Source organism: Coregonus clupeaformis, chromosome 10, assembly GCF_020615455.1.
Source record: "Coregonus clupeaformis isolate EN_2021a chromosome 10, ASM2061545v1, whole genome shotgun sequence".
Taxonomy (NCBI): domain Eukaryota; kingdom Metazoa; phylum Chordata; class Actinopteri; order Salmoniformes; family Salmonidae; genus Coregonus; species Coregonus clupeaformis.
Window position 1 is genome coordinate 26,081,928 of NC_059201.1, and position 22,082 is coordinate 26,104,009.

Genomic DNA, 22,082 nt, shown 5'->3' on the forward strand with positions numbered 1-22,082 from the left:
TGGGGTTCCATGTAGAACCCTCTGTGGAAAGGGCTCTACATGAAACCCCAAAAGGTTCTACCTGGAACCAAAAAGGTTCTTAAAAGAGCTCCTATGGAGACCGCTAAAGAACCCTTTTAGGGTCTAGATAGCACCTTTTTTCTAAGAGTGTAGCCCTAGGCTATATGGCAGGGGTATAGACAACCCTGTTCTTGGAGTGCCGCAGGTACTCCTACTCTTATAATCCCGCTGTAGCCACCCAGATTGTAATGTTTCTGCATTGTTGTGACTGCTTTAATTAGAAAATTATTCAAAACATGTAATTATTGGAACATACAATAATGCATAGCCTAGGGCAGGGGTATTCAAATCTTACCCAACAAGGTCCGGACTACTGCTGGTTTTCTGTTCTACCTGATAATTAATTGCACCCACCTGGTGTCCCAGGTTTAAATTAGTCCCTAATTAGCGGTGAAGAATGCAACAAACCAGTGGAATTGGCTTCGAGGTCCAGATTTAAATTTTAGGGGCCTGCAGTACCTAAACGTTTGTAATTATGTAGGCTATAGGTCTACGGCACAGAGTGTAAGTGAGAGACAAAAGAAAAACAATCCAGGCAAGTATGATGCATATGAGCAAACATTATAAGCACATCTGTGTCAATTTCTCATAGTGTTTCCATGAATGGTAATGAGAGTCATAGGAGATCACTAGGGGTAGAGTGTAGTAACACAGTAGAGACGCCAATACCCCATCACTGGTGGCTTTCGGTGGCTATCCTCTTTGTCAAAGGATTGAAGCAGCACATTTCCAGAGAGGATAAAAGAGATTGAAAGGTGAAATTAGAAGGTGAAATTGAACACATATCTCATTTTTGGAAGGGTGATCCTTTTACTTAGTGGTAAGGCAAAGAATATATCTAAAAGTGGCTGACACACATCTCCAGAATTCAGTTCAGTTGTAGGCCTACCTGGTTTAAAGGATTGAGTAACAATCGTTCGTATCCCCGGGCAAGATGACTAATAAAAAAACAAGGAGCCCCACCATTGCTCAGACAGATAAACTCTCCCTCTGCTCATCCTACTATCTATCTCTCTCCCTCCATTTATCTATTTTCCCACCCACTTCCCTCACTTATTACTCCCCAACCCCCTTCCCCCACCTCTAAATGTTTAATTTTCCCCCTCTTCCCCAAATCAGATATGACCAATTATCTTCCAGTATCAGATTGCTGTTGTGCCCAATCAGATAAAGTAACATTTTTGCTCGTATTGAATGGGATTAAGAGTGAAAGAGACTGAAGAGATGCCAACTGTATAATGTGATTGGGAATGAAGGCCTTTGTCTCCAATCGGATTAACAGCAGAAATACAGAGAGGGGATAAATGTCATCCACTGGGTAACATGGGTTGGAGCTCCGCTCCTTTGTTGCTCTGCCATTGACATTGACGTACACTAAGCCCCACGTTGAGGCGTGACCAGAAACAACACTAACAGGATAGGCAGTGTTGAAGGGCATCACAATAAGCATAGGGAATGATACATTTAAATGACTCTACCATGCAACGGCACATATATTGACTTCTAATAATCAAAAGGTCATGAATGACTTGATTTAGGCTCATTACATTTTTGCTGTCATTAACCAGGTTTCCATCCAACCTTTTTATGCGAGTAATGTACACATTGGTTTAAAAAATGTCACGACAGGCCTGATGGAATGTCACGCCCTGACATTGAGATCTCTAGTTGGGTTGGTCAGGGTGTGAAATCTAATTTATATATTTCTATGTTGGCCGGGTGTGGTTCCCAATCAGAGGCAGCTGTCGGTCGTTGTCTCTGATTGGGGGTCATACTTAGGCAGCCATGTTGCCTACCTTAGTTGTGGGATCTTGTTTCTGTTTGGCTTGTTTTGATGTTTAGCCTCTTGAACTTCACGTTCTGTTGGATTTTGCCGGTGTTTATTAAAATAAACGACTATGTACGCATACCACGCTGCACCTTGGTCCGATCCTTTCCACAACGAACGTGACATGGAAAGAGTAAATTTGTCCGTAAACTTTCCAAATGTCGACAAAACAAAATACGCTAGACAAGGTGGGATCCTTTTGTTATGCGAGAAATGGCGATGGGAATTCCTTTATGCACAAATATTGATATAATAACCATCATATCGAAGTAAACTTGGAGGTGAAAGTGCACGTGGTGTTTGATGCTCCTCTCCAATAAATATCAAGGGTCTTATTATGGAGACATGATGATCGATGCTTGGCTGCCTTTTGATAAATAAATAATCTCGCTCTTTTGTCCATAATAATCTCATCATGTAGGCTATTTTACGTACACTGTATCTGCAAGGTGTTGGCTAGAGCTCACATGCCAAGACCAGAGTGGGCACATTCGCAATATAACACAAAAAAAATGTGTTGACAAAACCATCAGTAGAGTTGGAAATGCGATGGAAACCCATTTAACTTGTATTTTTTATTCGGTACATGGGAATTTAACCGCAAAGGGTATTTTATGTGCACTGCGTCATCACGCACAGCCTTTTATTCGCAACAGGTCAATTTGATGGAAACACATCTCTAGTGGAAACATTTGCATATTGTTTTCATGCAGATTTTTGAATATTTACATGAAAATCTGTCGCCAATTGGATGGAAACCTAGCTACAGTAGTAAGTACATCCCACATAGCATGTCACCATCCTAATTCATGTATTTATAGACACAACGCCAGGGTTGTGGGTTCGTTTCCCACGGGGGGCCAGTATGAAAATGTATGCACTCACTAACTGTAAGTCGCTCTGGATAAGAGCGTATGCTAAATGACTAAAATCTCAATCTAAACCAGGGGTGTCAAACATACGGCCCGCGGGCCGGATCAGGCCCGCAAACAGGTTTAATCCGGCCCGCGAGATGATTTAGGGGGAAAAAAAATATATAAAATGTTTGAAAGTATAAAAATGCGCTGCAATTTTTCAATAAAATAAACTGCTGTTCCAATTGCGTCCACTGGATGGCGCAATAGCAATTGTGTTAAGCAAGCAAACTGTTTATACCGGGGCAGAGCAAGTAGGTCAAGCACGTGCAGCCAATGAGCTACTTTGTTTTGCCCGCGATATTTATTACGGCTTCTACTTTTAACATTATGTGCTTTGGCACCCTCATTGCCCCAATATGTCTCTGTCAAAAAAGAGAAAAGTGGACGCAGAGTGCAGAGTGTTCCAAGAAAAATTGTAATCCTATTTAATCACGGAATTGAATGGGAAAGCTGTATGTTTGGTGTGTTCAGAGCATGTTGCAGTGCTGAAAGAATATAACCTTCGTCGCCACTATGTGAGTCTTCATGCCGACAGATATGACAACTTTCAAGGACAGCGGAGATGAGAGAAGGTGAATGAACTGTTGGCGGGTCTGAAGAAACAGCAGTCTGTGTTTACTCACAGCCGAGACATCAGTGACGCTGCAGTGAAAGCTAGCTACCTCATTGCTAATGAAATCGCAGTGGCTTCAAAACCATTTAGTGAGGGTGAATTTGTAAAAACATGCATTATGAAGGCAGCGGAGATTGTGTGCCCTGAAAAGCGGCAGGCTTTTGCAAATATCAGCCTGACAAGAAACACAGTTGCAGACAGGATTTCCGATCTTTCAGTGGATTTGGACAGCCAGTTGAAGCAAAAAGTAAAGTCATTTATTGCGTTTTTCGGTTGCAATTGATGAAAGCACGGACATTACAGATGTTGCACAACTGGCCATTTTTTTCATCCGCGGAGTTGATGACACATTGACCGTCACCGAGGAGTTCGTGGAGTTGGTGCCGATGACAGATACAACGACAGCAGCTGATATTTTTACCGCACTCGTCGGCGCGCTGGACAGGGTCGGAGTGGACTGGTCCCACGCTGTCAGCCTGGCTACAGATGGTGCGCCCTCAATGATCGGGAAAAAAGCAGGCGTTGTGACAAAGTTCAGAGAGAAAGTGCAATCTGCAAATGGAGGACGTGATTTTTGACTTTTCACTGTATTTTGCACCAGGAGGCTTTGTGTTGCAAGTCATTAAAGATGGATAACGTCATGAAGGTGGTCATCCAAACTGTTAATTTCATCCGATCCAGAAGCCTGAATCACCGTCAGTTTGACAGCCTTCTCAGAGAGAAAGACCACATCTATGGCCTGCCATACCACACTGAGGTAAGATGGTTAAGCCGAGGTGCTGTGCTGAGGCGTTTCTTTGATTTACGAGAAGAAATTGAACAGTTCATGGAAGAAAAGGGCAAACCAGTGTTAGAATTTCATTCCGCAGAATGGATGCCGGACCTTGCATTTATGGTGGATGTTACAGAGCACCTGAATAACTTGAACAAACAGCTGCAAGGGCGCAACAAAGTTGTCACGCAGTATTATGAAAGCATACGTTCTTTCAAGTTGAAGCGGTCATTGTGGGAGACGCAACTTGCCGGTGGTGATGCAGCTCACTTCCCCTGTCTGAAAAATGTGTGCGCGACCCAACATGTGGCAGACATGAAGCGGTTCAAAGATAAAATAACTGGACTGCTACGGGAGTTTGAGCAACGCTTTCAGATTTATGTTTATATGTTTTTATGTTGATGTGCTATTGTTTTTAATTGATTTTATTTTATTTGTATATTTAACCTATTCTTGACTCTGTGGTTCTTGCACTTGTTTGGGGAACAGGATTTCATTATTTTTATCTACATTTCTGCCTGAGAAATGACACCCTGATATAGTTCTGTGATCTGTGAAACAGTTCTGTTAATCACTGAGGCATTGTGTGTTTGTGTGTTCTTTTTCTTTAGAATTTTCAAATAAACTTGACGTGTTTTATGATTAATAGTGATGTTGTGCTTGTACTATTTTGGACACACTGTCCTCAGGCTCCAGCTTTATGTTGTATGTTGATCGTATTAAAACAAAGAAAACAATCTGAAGTTGTTGTTTTTAAGTTATATATACCATGATTTTTCCGGTCCGGCCCACTTGGGAATAGATTTTCCTCCATGTGGCCCCTGAGCTAAAATGAGTTTGACACCCCTGATCTAAACCAAATGTATTACCATTTTACATAACAGCTGTCCTTTACCTCTGCGCTACAGACTGTCCAGGAGTTTAGTCAGATACTGTACACTGTGTGCTTGTCTTGTTTAATCATATTTACCTGTCTTTAAGTGGACCTGGACTCCAGAGCAGATCACAGCTATTTGACTTGATGCAGTGTGAACTCCTCTCTGATCTTCTACCTCGCTTTTCTTTACCTGCAGGGGCAGAGACCAGTATGGACATGAGGCTCCATGTAAATGGAGGAGAAATGCAAGGAGAGGTGGAGAGTTGATATTCTGCTGAGGGTCTGGGCACCTTCCACCGCACTATGGTAGTGACCTTTACGACCTCTCCTTGAAAATCATTATGCAGGTCTTCTCTCTGCAGCCCCTCACACACACAGCCTGACCTCAGAGTGCACACATACACACGCATACCACACGCACACACACAGTGGCAGAATTAGAACTGAGGAGCCATTGGTTCTGTCATTATCACCACTCTCCCTATTCCTCCTGCTCTTCTTTTGGAAAGAATCAAGGACTCAAGGAACAGATAGAGATGACTGGATGAACTTGTGTTTATTTGTAGGTCACTTGACTTTCAATGTGGGAGAACACTGACCTGAATACAGTACATGGTTGCTTTATAAGACAATGTGAACATGTCATTTTGTTATGACTTTAGGAAGTGAGAGTCGTGCTTGTATTCATATCCCAGTTCGAGAACTGCATTGCGCAACACTGCTATATAACACTAAATGAATGTCAATGAAGATAGCATGGCTGTTATATACAGTACTTGGCCTAAATGCTTTTCTCCAAAGTAATTTTATAATCCTAATTAGAACTTGCTAAATAGATATAGTCCTGTGCATTCTCAACATGATACAAGAGCCTCCTTGTGTGTTAGATGGGCACAAGTAATGACGCACACAACACACTGAACAACACGATACATGGCGGACATGCTGGGGAAATACAGGGATAGAGAAATGAACACAGGTCTATGGCTGTTTAATTAAACATGAAGCAAAGATAATCAAATCAATTAAATATTGCTGTGGTATGAATAAACAGTGTACAATTGATGCCAGTACTCTTGCATTATGCATCCCTGTCCGCAAATCTCCAAATGATGTTTGGAACCAGGGAAAGCTGCGGACAAGTATCACTGATATATTCATCCACACTGGTTTTATTGTATGTTAAGGTATAATTGTGAAGACACACCGTACATAGAGGGATGTATGGAGGGCCAGGAACATCAAAAGGATGCTTAAAGGAAAACTCAACTCAAAAACTATATATTTTTTCATTAGTCAACTGTTGATACAGTCCCAAAATGTTTTGCATGTCAGCAGTCAAGTTCTCAAGATATTGGACCAACATTTTGCATCATCATGATTTTTCCTTTAAGGAGAAAGTATTGAAGATATACAGTAGAAGGCTGCATGCAGTAGCATGTATAATTCTTGAGTTGTCTTGTGATTAAGGTGGGCGAAGTGTGTGTATGATTCATCTAAAATAATTCAAACCAAGCACATCCAAATCTGGGAGAACACCTGGCACATATTGCCATGGACCTTTTTTTGCATCCGTTTCAGGTTAGGGTTCAAATAAACAGGTTTACAGCTCCAAGTAGGTGTACTGTTTAGTTCAGCAGGAGTTCATAGGTTTAGACAAGAAGATTTCTCTGTTTATTTTTTAATTTTTTTGCAGAGGATACAGATGGTCCACATTACAAGAAGGAGCCATGTGACATCCCTGAACAGCACCACTGAAAACCAGATAATTAAAATGTATTTAATCAAATTCGGCAAATAAAAAAATCCATCTGGTCACTTCTGGACTCCCACTGTTCCCACCACCTCCACCTCTGGATGGTCTGAGAAGACTAACGGAGGGTCAGAGGGTGTAAAGTGTCTGAAATGTCCAGTAACATGAGTCCACACATTCAGACGTCATCTACACATCAGATGTAGTCAATGTAGTTGAAACATAGTTAAGGTTAAAGCATGGTTTAAGCAATTATATACAGTGCATTCGGAAAGTATTCAGACCCCTTCACTTATTCTACATTTTGTTCCATTACAGCCTTATTCTAAAATTGATTAAATATATATTTTTAATCATCAATCTACACACAATACCCCATAATGACAAAGCGAACAGGTTTTTAGACATTTTTGCAAATGTAATACAAATAAAAAAACATAAATATCTTATTTACATAAGTATTCAGACCCTTTGTTAAGAGATTCGAAATTGAGCTCAGGTGCATCCTTTTTCTACAACTTGATTGGAGTCCACCTGTGGTAAATTCAATTGATTGGACATGATTTGGAAAGGCACACACCTGTCTATATAAGGTCCCACAGTTGACAGTGCATGTCAGAGCAAAAGCCATGAGGTCGAAGGAACTGTCCGTAGAGCATAGAGACAGGATTGTGTTGAGGCACAGATCTGGGGAAGGGTACCAAAAACATTATGTAGCATTGAAGGTCCCCAAGAACACAGTGGCCTCCATCATTCTGAAATGGACGAAGTTAGGAACTACCAAGAGTCTTCCTAGAGCTGGTCGCCCGGCCAAACTGAGCAATCGGGGGAGAAGGGCCTTGGTCAGGGAGGTGACCAAGAACCCGATGGTCACTCTGACAGAGCTCCAGAGTTCCTCTGTGGAGATGGGAGAACCTTGCAGAAGGACAACCATCTATGCAGCACTCCACCAATCAGGCCTTTATGGTAGAGTGGCCAGACGGAAGCCACTCCTCAGTAAAAGGAACATGACAGCCCGCTTGGAGTTTGACAAAAGGCACTAGTGGCCAGTGTTTTCAATAGGCAGCAGCAGCCTCTAATGTGCTAGTGATGGCAATTTAACAGTCTGATGGCCTTGAGATAGAAGCTGTTTTTCATTTTCTCGGTCCCAGCTTTGATGCACCTGTACTGACCTCGCCTTCTGGATGATAGCGGGGTGAACAGGCAGTGGCTCGGGTGGTTAATGTCCTTGATGATCTTTTTGGCCTTCCTGTGACATCGGGTGCTGTATGTGTCTTGGAGGGCAGGTAGTTTGCCCCCGGTAATGTGTTCGGCAGACCGCACCACCCTCTGGAGAGCCCTGCGGTTGTGGGCGGTGCAGTTGCCGTACCAGGCGGTGATACAGCCCGACAGGATGCTCTCAATTGTGCATCTGTAAAAGTTTGTGAGGGTTTTAGGTGATAAGCCTCCTGAGGTTGAAGAGGCTCTGTTGCGCCTTCTTCACCACACTGTCTGCGTGGGTGGACCATTTAAGTTTGTCGGTGATGTGTACGCCAAGGAACTTGAAGCTTTCCACCTTCTCCACTGCGGTCCCGTCGATGTGGATAGGGGGGTACACCCTCTGCTGTTTCCTGAAGTCCACGATCATCTCCTTTGTTTTGTTGATGTTGAGTGAGAGGTTATTTTCCTGGCACCACACTCCCAGAGCCCTCACCTCCTCCCTGTAGGCGGTCTCGTCATTGTTGGTAATCAAGCCTACTACTGTTGTGTCGTCTGCAAACTTGATGATTGAGTTGGAGGCGTGCATGGCCACGCAGTCATGGGGGAACAGGGAGTACAGGAGGGGGCTGAGCACGCACCCTTGTGGGGTCCAAGTGTTGAGGATCAGCGAAGTGGAGATGTTGTTTCCTACCTCCACCACCTGGGGCAGCCCGTCAGGAAGTCCAGGACCCAGTTGCACAGGGCAGGGTTCAGATCCAAGGCCTCAAGCTTAATGATGAGCTTGGAGGGTACTATGGTGTTGAATGCTGAGCTATAGTCAATGAACAGCATTCTTACATAGGTATTCCTCTTGTCCAAATGGGATAGGGCAGTGTGCAGTGTGATGGCAATTGCATCGTCTGTGGATCTATTGGGGCGGTAAGCAAATTGAAGTGGGTCTAGGGTGACAGGTAAGGTAGAGGTTATATGATCCTTGACTAGTCTCTCAAAGCCCTTCATGATGACAGAGGTGAGTGCTACAGGGCGATAGCCATTTAGTTCAGTTACCTTTGCTTTCTTAGGTACAGGAACAATGGTGGCCCTCTTGAAGCATGTGGGAACAGCAGACTGGGAGAGATTGAATATGTCCATGAACACACCAGCCAGCTGGTCTGCGCATGCTCTGAGGACGCGGCTAGGGATGCCGTCTGGGCCGGCAGCCTTGCGGGGGTTAACATGCTTAAAATGTCTTAATCACGTCAGCCATGGAGAAGGAGAGGCCACAGTCCTTGGTAGTGGGCCACTACTACAGTCCTTGGTAGTGGGCCTCGTCAGTGGCACTGTGTTATCCTCAAAGCGGGCGAAGAAGGTGTTTAGCTTGTCTGGAAGCGAGACGTCGGTGTCGGCGACGTGGCTGGTTTTCTTTTTGTAGTCCGTGATTGTCTGTAGACCCTGCAACATACGTCTCGTGTCTGAGCCGTTGAATTGCGACTCCACTTTGTCTCTATACTGATGTTTTGCCAGTTTAATTGCCTTGTGGAGTGAGTAGCTACACTGTTTGTATTCTGCCATATTCCCAGTCACCTTGCCATGGTTGAATGCGGTGGTTCGCGCTTTCAGATTTGAGCGAATGCTGCCGTCTATCCACGGTTTCTGGTTAGGGTAGGTTTTAATAGTCACAGTGGGCACAACATCACCTATACACTTCCTGATAAACTCAGTCAATGTTTCAGTGTATATGTCTAAATTATTTTCGGAAGCTACCCGGAACATATCCCAGTCCGCGTGATCAAAACAATCTTGAAGCGTGGATTCCGATTGGTCAGACCAGCGTTGAATAGTCTTTAGCACGGGTACTTCCTGTTTGAGTTTCTGCCTATAGGAAGGGAGAAGCAAAATAGAGTCATGGTCAGATTTGAGGGCCTTATAACCATCCCAGAAGTTTGAATAGCAATGGTCGAGGATTTTAGCAGCGCGAGTACAACAGTCGATATGTTGATAGAACTTCGGCAGCCTAGTCCTCAAATTTGCTTTGTTAAAATCCCCGGCTACAATAAATGCAGCCTCAGGATATGTGGTTTCCAGTTTGCATAAGTTCCAGTGAAGTTCTTTGAGGGCCGTCGTGGTATCGGCTTGAGGGGGGATATACACGGCCGTGACTATAACCGAATAAAATTATCTTGGGAGATAATACGGTCGGCATTTGATTGTGAGATATTCTAGGTCGGGTGAACAGAAGGACTCGAGATCCTCTATGTTACTACAATTACACCACGAGTCGTTAATCATGAAACACACACCTCCGCCCTTCTGCTTCCCGGAGAGATATTTATTCCTGTCTGCGCGATGAACTGAGAACCCATCTGGCTGGACCGATTACGACAGAATATCCCAAGAGAGCCATGTTTCCGTGAAACAGAGTATGTTACAGGCCTTGATGTCTCTCTGGAAAGAAATCCTTGCCCGTAGTTCGTCGACTTTGTTAACCAAAGATTGAACATTGCGAGTAGAATACTTGGAAGCGGTGGGTGGTGTGCGTGCCTCCTAAGTCGGACCAGCAGGCCGCTCCGAGTGCCTCTCCTCCTCCGGTGATGTTTTGGGTCAGCCGCTGGATTCAGTTCAGTTGCCCTGGGGAGAGCAAACAAAGGATCTGCTTCGGGAAAGTCGTATTCCTGGTCGTAATGCTGGTGAGTTACCGCCGCTATGATATCCAATAGTTTTTCCCGGCTGTATGTAATGATGCAAAACACTTTCTGAGCTAATAATGTAAAAAAGAATACATAAAAACAAAATACTGCAAAGTTTCCTAAGAGCTAGTTGCGAGGCCGCCATCTTCGTCGGCGCCAGTGCCTACAGAGGGTAGTGCGTACGGCCCAGTGCATCACTGGGGCCAAGCTTCCTGCCATCCAGGACCTCTATACCAGGCGGTGTCAGAGGAAGGCCCTAATAATTGTCAAAGACTTCAGCCACCCTAGTCATAGACTGTTCTCTCTGCTACCGCATGGCAAGCGGTACAGGAGCGCCAAGTCTAGGTCCAAGAGGCTTCTAAACAGCTTCTACTCACAAGCCATAAGACTCCTGAACATCTAATCAAATGGCTACCCAGACTTTTTGCATTGCCCCCCCACCCCTCTTTTACGCTGCTGCTACTCTTTGTTTATTATCTATGCATAGTCACTTTAATAACTCTACCTACATGTACATATTACCCCAATTACCTTGACTAACCGATGCCCCAACACATTGACTCGGTACCGGTACCCCCTGTATATAGCCTCACTATTGTTATTTTTACTGCAGCTCTTTAATTATGTTACTTTTATTTCGTATTATTTTATATTGTATTTTTGTGTGATTTCTTTTGGTATTCTTTCTTAAAACTGCATTGATGGTTAAGGGCTTGTAGTAAGCATTTCACTGTAAGGTCTACACCTGTTGCATTCGGCGCATGTGGCAAATACAATTTGATTTAATTTGATTTGAATGCTAAGCGTCACGTCTGGAGGAAACCTGGCACCATCCCTACGGTGAAGCACGGTGGTGGCAGCATCATGCTGTGAGGATGTTTTTCAGCGGCAGGGACTGGGAGACTAGTCAGGATCGAGGGAAAGATGAACGGAGCAAAGTACAGAGAGATCCTTGATGAAAACCTGCTCCAGAGCACTCAGTACCTCAGACTGGGGCGAAGGTTCACCTTCCAACAGGACAACAACACTAGGCACACAGACAAGACAACGCAGGAGTGGCTTCGAGACAAGTCTGAATGTCCTTGAGTGGCCCAGCCAGAGCCCAGACTTGAACCTGATCTAACATTTCTGGAGACCTGAAAATAGCTGTGCAGTTACCCTCCCCATCCAGCCTGACAGAGCTTGAGAGGATCTGCAGAGAAGAATGGGAGAAACTCCCCAAATACAGGTGTACCAAGCTTGTAGCATCATACCCAAGAAGACTCAAGGCTGTAATCGCTGCCAAAGGTCCTGAGTAAAGGGTCTGAATACTTATGTAAATGTGATATTTCAGATTTTTATTTCTTAATAAATGTGCAACAAAAATGTGCTGTTATTATGGGGTATTTTGTTTAGTTGACGAGGGGGAAAAAACTATTTAATCAATTTTAGAATAAGGCTGTAACGTAACAAAATGTGGAAAAAGTCAATCGGTCTGATTACTTTCTGAATGCACTGTAGATGTGTAGTGTACCATGTAAATAGGTACAAATCGGCTACAAAGAGTTTACATTAAAGAATTTGTAGCACTGTTATAGCTGCTGTTATATATGCTGTTATAGCTGTTTGTGAGTCGTATAAGACCATCTGTAAACAAACTCATAAGAAGCCCAGTGGAGTATTTCTGATTAATTTCATCAAACAGTAATAGAGTGAGAGCAGTATTCAACATACTTAATCGAGCTTGATTGCAAATCTAATGTTTGCACTAAATATCAATTTGTAAAGACAAACTGAAAACAGGTTTCAGTTCTAATAACTAGGCCTACTTGAACTGTGTTAGAACTGTACCTGCATCAATGTACATGTATGGTCTATACTTTGTAAGGACAGGATATAGTATATTATATAGGGATAGGCCATGCCTGGATCATTTTGAGTTTATTGGGTTTCTTTTTTACATGCTAAGCTTTATTTACGAATGACACCGCCTCACAACAAAACATCTTCATCAGTCTGTCACCCTCCCAGTAAAAAACAGTACAATCATTATTGTCCAAGCGTGTAGACTTCAGCATTCTCTCTGACTCTTCCCATACACTGAATGGTGGGACTGTGCCACTGTTACACTGTCACCTTGTTTTCACAATCATTAAAAGTGTACATCCCCAGGGTTTGACGCTGACTGAGAAGCCAACTGGGCCTTTTTGAGGAGTTTAGACTGAAAGTGAAGAAGAGGAGAGGGATTTAGTGTTTTTCTGGTTCTTCATCAGGGGAGAGGTATTGGCTAATATGGCCAGAACAGATCATCAATCATCCATATTGGAAAACATTATATAACCATACATGCTGATAGACTAAAAGAAGGCATAGTTCTGGTGGGTCTTTATGATTAGAAGGCCCTTATTGCAGCTGTCAGTCATCAGCATACTTGAAGGGGACACTGGTCTATGTGTAAAAATGAAACAAAAAAGACAGTAATGACAATGGTAACAGCATCAATGAGACTATTATTATGTTTTTAAAAAAGGAACATCCATGAAGTTGAGTTAAATACAAAAAATGCCTATGTCAAATAGACCTACAATTACCTATATTCAATAGCCTATTAATTTTCGTTGTATAATCCCCGTCTGCAATTTATGTTGGATCTTTACATAATGTGCACTATATGCCTATGAAACGTAAATCTTTGAAAAACTGTTTGGCACATTATTCCGCGCAAAAAATGTGTCTAGAATGAACAGTGCAGTAATGAAACAATGTTAAAGAGAACACCGCGTAGCGTGGACAAGGTAAAGCTCCATTCTATTAGGTTTAACTAGCTAGAATGTATTGAACGCACATACAGTTTGCTTTCGCTCACAGCAAAATACTATGTAGGCCTATTATCCGCAATTTGGTTGTCAGATCTTTGGACTGACCGGTGATTGTAGCCTAATACACATTCATTGACATGTTTCCTAGCAAATAAACATTATGAAACGTCGAGAGAAGTAAAATATATTAGCTAATCATCTTAATTCACTTACAATTCTTCAATCAATACATTCAATCAATACAGCTAAAACGTAGAACAATATAGTTGCTTTATTTCGTCCTCGTTTGAAATGAAAATGACAGGAGCACTCACCTTCCGTGTATGAGACAGTCTTGATAACCCCAATGATCTATGGGAAATGCAGTTCTGGTGATGCACAATCGTGCTGGAAGGGCATCTCTAGCATGTAAATGTGACTACAAGTTCCACAACGAGTGTAGCCACATGGCTTGTATGTTCGTTCTGAATCCCTAAACAACATACTTTGGGCGCGTTTGAGCGGATCACTTTTGTCAAGTCGATGACCAACCTTTCAAAGTGGTTTGCATTATGGGGATGAAAAATGTCTGACTTCCACCTACATGTCGACAGCAGGAACTTTACAAAATTAATGTGATCAAAGGTCATGAAGTTTTGACTGCAAGTTCTGCAGTTGCTCTTTACCAACTTCATCCTGCAGCCATCGCCTGCAATGTGTGAGGCACTATTGTCAACCAATCACAAGTATGGGTAGCTGCAGCCCAATATGGCGACCAGAGTATGGGCGAGTGGGTGTGTCGAAAGGAGTGGGTCTATGGAAAGCAAATCACATAATTGGGCAGATTTGTTGACACTCAAGACAGTTTTGCTTGGCTGATTGGGCTGCACTATGAGTCAATAGTAAGCCAGTAAGTGACCAGTGCTCGGTGTTGTGCCTGCCGACTACGTATCAATGTCGTGTCGCCGGCGGTAGATATGTGGCCATTTTTTTCTCTCACATGATTTCATTTCGAGTAGGATAGCAGCCTACACAAGAAATAACTAATATTTATAACCATCTAGATGTCACATTGATACATACAGTACCAGTCAAAAGTTTGGACACACCTACTCATTGAAGAGTTTTTCATTATTTTTACAATTTTCTACATTGTAGACTAATAGTGAAGATATTATAATAATTATAATATTATTATATAATATTATAATATTATAATATTATAATATGCCATTTAGCAGACGCTTTTATCCAAAGCGACTTACAGTCATGCGTGCATAAAAAATTTTTTGTGTATGGGTGGTCCCGGGGATCGAACCCACTACCTTGGCGTTACAGCGCCGTGCTCTACCAGCTGAGCTACAGAGGACCACAAAATATTTAATAGATATCAAAACTATTAAATAACACATATAGAATCATGTAGTAACCAAAAAAGTGTTAAACAAATCCAAATATATTTTATATTTGAGATTCTTCAACTAGCCACCCTTTGCCTTTATGACAGCTTTGCACACTCTTGGCATTCTCTCAACCAGCTTCACCTGGAATGCTTTTCCAACAGTCTTGAAGGAGTTCCCACATTTTCCTTCACTCTGCGGTCCGACTCATCCCAAACCATCTCAATTGGGTTGAGGTCGGGGGATTTTGGAGGCCAGGTCATCTGATGCAGCACTCCATCACTCTCCTTCTTGGTAAAATAGCCCTTACACAGCCTGTAGTTGTGTTTTGGGTCATTGTCCTGTTGAAAAACAAATAATAGTCCCACTAAGCCCAAACCAGATGGGATGGCGTATCGCTGCAGAATGCTGAGGTAGCCATGCTGGTTAAGTGTGCCTTGAATTCTAATAACTCACAGACAGTGTCACCAGAAAAGCACCCCCACACCATAACACCTCCTCCTCCATGCTTTACGGTGGGAAATACATATGCAGGGATCATCCGTTCACCCACACCTCCTCTCACAAAGACACGGAGTTTGGAACCAAAAACCTCAAATTTGGACTCATCAGACCAAAGGACACATTTCCACCGGTCTAATGTCCATTGCTCATGTTTCTTGGCCCAAGCAGGTCTCTTCTTATTATTGGTGTCCTTTAGTAGTGGTTTATTTGCAGCAATTCGACCATGAAGGCCTGATTCACACAGTCCCCTATGAACAGTTGATGTTGAGATGTGTCTGTTACTTGAACTCTGTGAAGCATTTATTTGGGCTGCAATTTCTGAGGCTGGTAACTCTAAGGAACGTATCCTCTGCAGCAGAGGTAACTCTGGGTCTTCCTTTCCTGTGGCAGTCCTCATGAGAGCCAGTTTCATCATAGTGCTTGATGGTTTTTGCGACTGCACTTGAAGAAACGTTCAAAGTTCTTGAAATGTTCTGTATTGACTGACCTTCAAGTCTTAAAGTAATGATGGACTGTCATTTCTCTTTGCTTCTTTGAACTGTTCTTGCCATAATATGGACTTGGTCTTTTACCAAATAGGGTTATCTTCTGTATACCACCCCTACCTTGTCACAACACAACGGATTGGCTCAAACGCATTAAGAAGGAAAGAAATTACACAAATTAACTTTTAAGAAGGAACACCTGTTAATTGAAATGCATTCCAGGTGACTACCTCATGAAGCTGGTTGAGAGAATGCCAAGAGTGTGCAAAGCTGTCATCAAGGCAAAGGGTGGCTATTTGAAGAATCTCAAATATAAAATATATTTTCATTTGTTTAACACTTTTTTGGTTACTACATGATTCCATATGTGTTATTTCATAGTTTTGATGTCTTCACTATTATTCTACAATGTTTTTTTGTTTTGTTTTTTTTATTTAAAAAAAACCTTGAATGAGTAGGTGTGACCAAACTTTTGACTGGTAGTGTATATACAGTCTACAACTCAATGAGGAGGGCATGAACGCAACAACACTGGGACACAGTGCCCTTCGCTCCCGCAATATCAGGGTGACAGTCACAGTAAGCACACGCATACAACACATGAAGCAACTTTTAATAAAAAATAAACAATCCTCAGTTTTACAACTGAACATTTACAATTATTTGTGTAAAACTAACAGTGAAATACGACTCAGACTCAAACTCTCGCGGTATGGTAGCTCAATGTAAGATAGTTGCATGGTAAGAAACGGAAGACAAAAAACACAACTCAATCAATTTCAGTTTGTGGGTGTGTGATATTGGGGGTTGGAGATGTTTATTTTTGACATTATAAAGAAAAATGTATAAACAATGGCAACACTGCCATGTTGATCTGAGAATTGCTGTTAGAAAACTACATTAGTGTCCAACTTTCAGCTGTCGCAGATGCACCTCCCCTGACTTCACTCCTCGACTTTTGTCTAAAGTCGGTTACTTAAGCCTTACCACTCAAACGCACCCATAGACTATTCAATATGTAGCCTAAAAGTACTATTCTATACTGAGATTGAGAAGACCTACATTATTTTACTAATTGATTGTTTTACAAATTCCCAATTGATTGTAGGCTAATTGTAGGTAGCGTCTTTCTGTACCTTTTTGAACTGGGAATGGGATATGGTGTTGATATGAATAATCCTTTCTGATGATTAGTTAGATGAGTAGCATGATAATTCAAAAGAGGTGTATTATTGGAAGACACATTATGACTGATATCTGCTTGTCACGATCGTTTACAGACAGGACGGACCAAGGCGCAGCGTGATATGCATACATGTTTATTAACGAATAAACACAACGACAAAACAATAAACAAACGATACGTGAAGTCCAAGGCAGCACAACACAACATACCTTAACATGGAACAAGATCCCACAACTAACTTGTGCCAAAAGGCTGCCTAAGTATGGTCCCCAATCAGAGACAACGAGCTACAGCTGCCTCTGATTGGGAACCACACCGGCCAACATAGATCTACACATACTAGATCTAAACATAGAAAATCAACATAGCAAAACACAACACAGAAAATACACACCCTGACTCAACAAATACGAGTCCCTTGAGTCAGGGCGTGACAGTACCCCCCCAAAGGTGCGGACTCCGACCGCGCCACATAAACATTACAGGGTAGGGGCCGGGTGGGCATTCCGCCTCGGAGGCGGATCTGGCTCCGGGCGTGACCACCACTTACTCTCCACCTCCCTGTTGCGCCCCTGGTCTGGTCTGGACCTCGGCGCGCTGCTTCCCCTCTCCTTCCTCCCACGATGTACCAAGCCCTGTCTGGACCCTGGTGTGGGAGACCCCGAACCTGGAGAGGGGCTGACGTCTGGGTCTGGACTGGAACCGCTGACTGGAGCTGGACCCGACAACGGTGGAGCGAACTGTTCAGGCTCCGGACTGGAGCCGCTGACCGGATCTGGACTGGACCCCGGTGGAGCGGACTGCTCTGGCTCCGGAGTGGAGCGGCTGACCGGAGCTGGATCAGGCACCGGTGGAGCGGACTGCTCTGGCTCCGGAGTGGAGCCGCTGACCAGAGCTGGACTGGACCTCGGTGGAGTAGACTACTCTGGCTCCGGAGTGGAGCAACTGACCAGAGCTGGATCAGGCACCGGTGGAGCGGACTGCTCTGACTCCGGAGTGGAGCAGCTGACCGGTGCCGAACCAGGCACCGGTGGAACAGGCACGGGCCGTGCCGGACTGGACACACGCACCACTGGCTTGGTGCGAGGAGCAGGAACAGGCCGGACCGGGCTGGCGACGCGCACCACTGGCTTGGTGCGAGAGCAGGAACAGGCCGGACCGGGCTGGCGATGCGCACCACTGGCTTGGTGCGAGGGGCAGGAACAGGCCGGACCGGGCTGGCGACGCGCACCACTGGCTTGGTGCGAGGGGCAGGAACAGGCCGGACCGGGCTGTCGACGTGCACCACTGGCTTGGTGCGAGGGACAGGAACATGCCGGACCGGGCTGGCGACGCGCACCACTGGCTTGATGCGAGGAGCAGGAACGGGCCGGACCGTACTGGGAACACACACCACTGGGTTTGTGCGGGGAGCAGGAACGGGTCGGGCCGTACTGGGAACACGCACCACTGGCTTAGTGCGGGGAGCAGGATCGGGCCGGACCGGACTGGCGACACGCACCACTTGCTTGGTGGTGCTCCTTCTGCTGCCTAACCAGCTCCTCTCGCCGTGCCTCTACACCTTCCTTCTCCCTTTTTTCCTCCTGTAGCATCTCCCTCTGACCAAATAACTCCTGCTCCCTCTGAACCAATCGCCCCCGTAACCTGGTGGCCTCCTCTCCTAACCTGCAGATCCGCCCTGTCGCGGCCTCCTGCTGCCTCGTCGTCCACACCGTGTGCCCCCCCAAATTTTTTTATTGGGGTTGCCTCTCGGGTCTCCTTCGTCGGCACGGTTGGCGCCGTTTCTCCTCTCCTGCCTGGGCATTTACCTTCGCCCATGGCCCTTTCCCCGCGAATATCTCCTCCCATGACCACAATTTGCCCACCTGTGACATCGCTACTCGCTCTTCCTGGGCACGCTGCTTGGTCCTCGTTTGGTGGGATCTTCTGTCACGATCGTTGACGAACGAGAAGGACCACGACAAAACAACAAATGAAACGATACGTGAAATCCAAGGCAGCACAACACAACATACCTTAACATGGAACAAGATCCCACAACTAACTCGTGCCAAAAGGCTGCCTAAGTATGGTCCCCAATCAGAGACAACGAGCTACAGCTGCCTCTGATTGGGAACCACACCGGCCAACATAGATCTACACATACTAGATCTAAACATAGAAAATCAACATAGCAAAACACAACACAGAAAATACACACCCTGACTCAACAAATACGAGTCCCTTGAGTCAGGGCGTGACACTGCTGAATGTATTTGAATTCAATACCATTAATATCCATAATTGACATGTTCCTATTTAACACAGGACATTAACTGGTGAGCAGCAACGTAGCCTACTTTGTAGACAAGAGATATAACCAGAGAAGAGCCAGTCAGTAGAATGGAATATAGACTGTGACCCATACCTCAAGGCCTATAATTCAACATTATGGCACTACTAATTAAACACTCAGTTAAACTGACAGACCAGGGTGATTTTGGGCTAATCTACATAGGTGAGAAAGAGAGTGTATTAGCAGCTGCAAAGTTTATGAAGCTTTTTATGTGGGTTTTAAATTGGTTGTCAGGAGACGAACCAAAAAACGCTTCATTGTCCATCAGATGCCACTCAGCGGAATACATTTTGTCATAAAAGTCACAGTTTGGTTGAGTCCACCATGTGCAGTTGACTGAGGAGAAATGTATTGATTTACTGTTATACAGATGTCAGTGGGAAGATGTCAGGCAGGAATGATCCAACATCTGGGCACGACAGACTGAAATATAGTAAAATTGATACCCTAGTCGGCAGAGTTTGCTGATTCGCCAATCCAAGTGTCCAATATACTGCCTTTTAAAAAACGTAGAATCGAACCACCACTAGAAGTTGTCTAATAATTATATGATGGTCATACATGTGCAAAATGAATTGCCAGAAGCTGACACCAGTTGTCATTAATTTTAGTTACAATACATCTATTACGCAAATATTATTAAGGAAGCAGGTTCAAGTAGTGCCACCTTTTTGCCTTTAAAAGTCAAGGACCAAACAATGTTTTGCTTAACCCTTCACACTCGTGGAAATGGAGAGGGCTAAATTGAAATGGTTCTTACAGAAGGAATATGAAATGCATATGCATAACCATGGTAGCAATTGAAAGGGAACAGTTTGGAAATTATGGGGAAATTATTAGACCGAAGGTGAGGAGGACAAAACAGTTCACCTGAGACAAGATTGAATCCAAACATAACACTGTTGATTGTATGTGCATTTTACATTTACTGTACATTCCGCCGCATTTGTTGATAACGAAAATACTCTGGATATATTCAGTAACATGATAAGAATGTGGGGTAGATGCAACATAAGACAAAACAATTAGAAGTGTTTGAGTGAGAGGACTATCTGGTGTCTCCAAGTGGCCACACACCTCTCCAAAGTGTGCACAGTTCCTAAGTAATTTCAATGGACTTTTATGACTCAAAGCTCTCCTAGCTGTGCAGTTTAGGAACTAGATCAAGCACACTTGTAGTTCTTTTGTTTGGAACACAACCCTGCATCCTGGCCATCACACAATTACTGTTGTTTACTCAATCCAAAAACTGTCCATTATAAATCACAATCTGGGTCAGGTGGGCATAATTTGAAAGCTTGTTCTATTGCCAACATGACTAGCTAAATTATAAAATTACAGTGTTTACATTTTAGTCATTTAGCAGACACTCTTATCCAGAGCGACTTACTGGCCCCCCGTGGGAATCAAACCCACTGAGCTACATCCCTGCCAGCCATTCCCTCCCCTACCCTGGGCGACGCTGGGCCGATTGTGCACCTCCCCATGGGTGTCCCGGTCGCGGCCAGCTACGACAGAGCCTGGATTCGAACCAGGATCTCTAGTGGCACAGCTAGCACTGCGATGCAGTGCCTTAGACCACTGCGCCACTCGGGAGTGTTAGTGTTACGGATACAGGTATCCTGTGTGTGTTTTTGTGTTTTTCCTCTCCTTCTGCCCTAATCACAGGTGTCCTTTATGTTCCTGATTGGTGGTCGTTGGGGTGTCCTACCTGTCCGACATCCGTTTGGCTGTATGTGAGTATGGATACTGTGGTGTCCTGTGTTTTGTGTACTCACTCATTTGCTGGTTACTCTGTTTGGTAACTTTGTTGTGTGTTTCTGGGAAAAGGGGGATTTAAGCAAGTTGCCCTTGGGCATACATTACCCGTAGGAAGAAAATTGTCTAAAAACACTAGTTAGACCTGAGCGGACCACCCACTGTAATTTTTGTATGATTAGCAGTAGCTTAGCGGTTCTTGAGGCAGGCAAGATCAGTTTAGGTTTTTGTTTTACATTATTGTTTCATTTCTTGGGTCCATTTCTTGGGTCTATGCCGCTTTTTAGGGATGGTTGGCTACTACACGTAGTTTATGTAAAAATGTATCTGTGGTAGTTGCTCCATTAACGGATTTGCTCAGTCCGGCGAGAATATTTGTATGGTCTGAAGATTGTCGTACTGCTTTCAACACTGCTAAAGCACTCTTATGTAGTACTCCTGTTCTTACTGCGGCAGATTTTGAACGACCGTTTAAACTGGAGGTAGATGCAAGTGCCAGAGGTGCTGGTGCTGTTCTACTGCAGCCGGACCAGAGTGGAGATGACCATCCTGTCTGTTATTTTTCGTGGAAATTTAACAAATGTCAGACAAACTATTCCACCATTGAACAAGAAGCTCTAGCTTTGTTGTTAGCTCTGCAGTACTTTGAAGTTTATGTTGGTTCCAGTGCATTACCAGTGATAGTGTATACTGACCATAACCCCTTAGTTTTTCTCCACTGGATGTACAACCAGAACCAACGCCTTATGCGTTGGGCACTTGTAGTGCAAAATTATAATTTGGAGATCCGCCACAAAAAGGGGTCGGATAATGTGTTGGCAGATGCTTTGTCTCGTGTTTAAAGAATTAGTTTTTGTTTAAATCTTTGATCTTTGAATTTTGGGTGTTGTGATGGTACGTGTGTCACAAACCCTTGTGGTTTGCTCTTTTAAAGGTGGGAGTGTTACGGAT

The 22,082-nt window shown here is 43.9% G+C and overlaps 1 protein-coding gene across 2 annotated transcripts in view; it reads right to left on the reverse strand.

Moving 5' to 3' along the window:
* The window catches only part of fhit (fragile histidine triad diadenosine triphosphatase), a 364,201-nt gene extending 350,364 nt beyond the window's left edge, over positions 1 to 13,837 (reverse strand). For both annotated transcript variants that reach the window (XM_041887646.1, XM_041887645.1), the window contains exons 1-2: positions 13,799 to 13,837; positions 5,161 to 5,257 (exon numbers count right to left, since the gene is read on the reverse strand). The gene's annotated coding sequence lies outside the window, so the exon portion shown is untranslated. The remainder of the gene's footprint in view (positions 1 to 5,160; positions 5,258 to 13,798) is intronic.
* Positions 13,838 to 22,082: the final 8,245 nt, after the last annotated feature.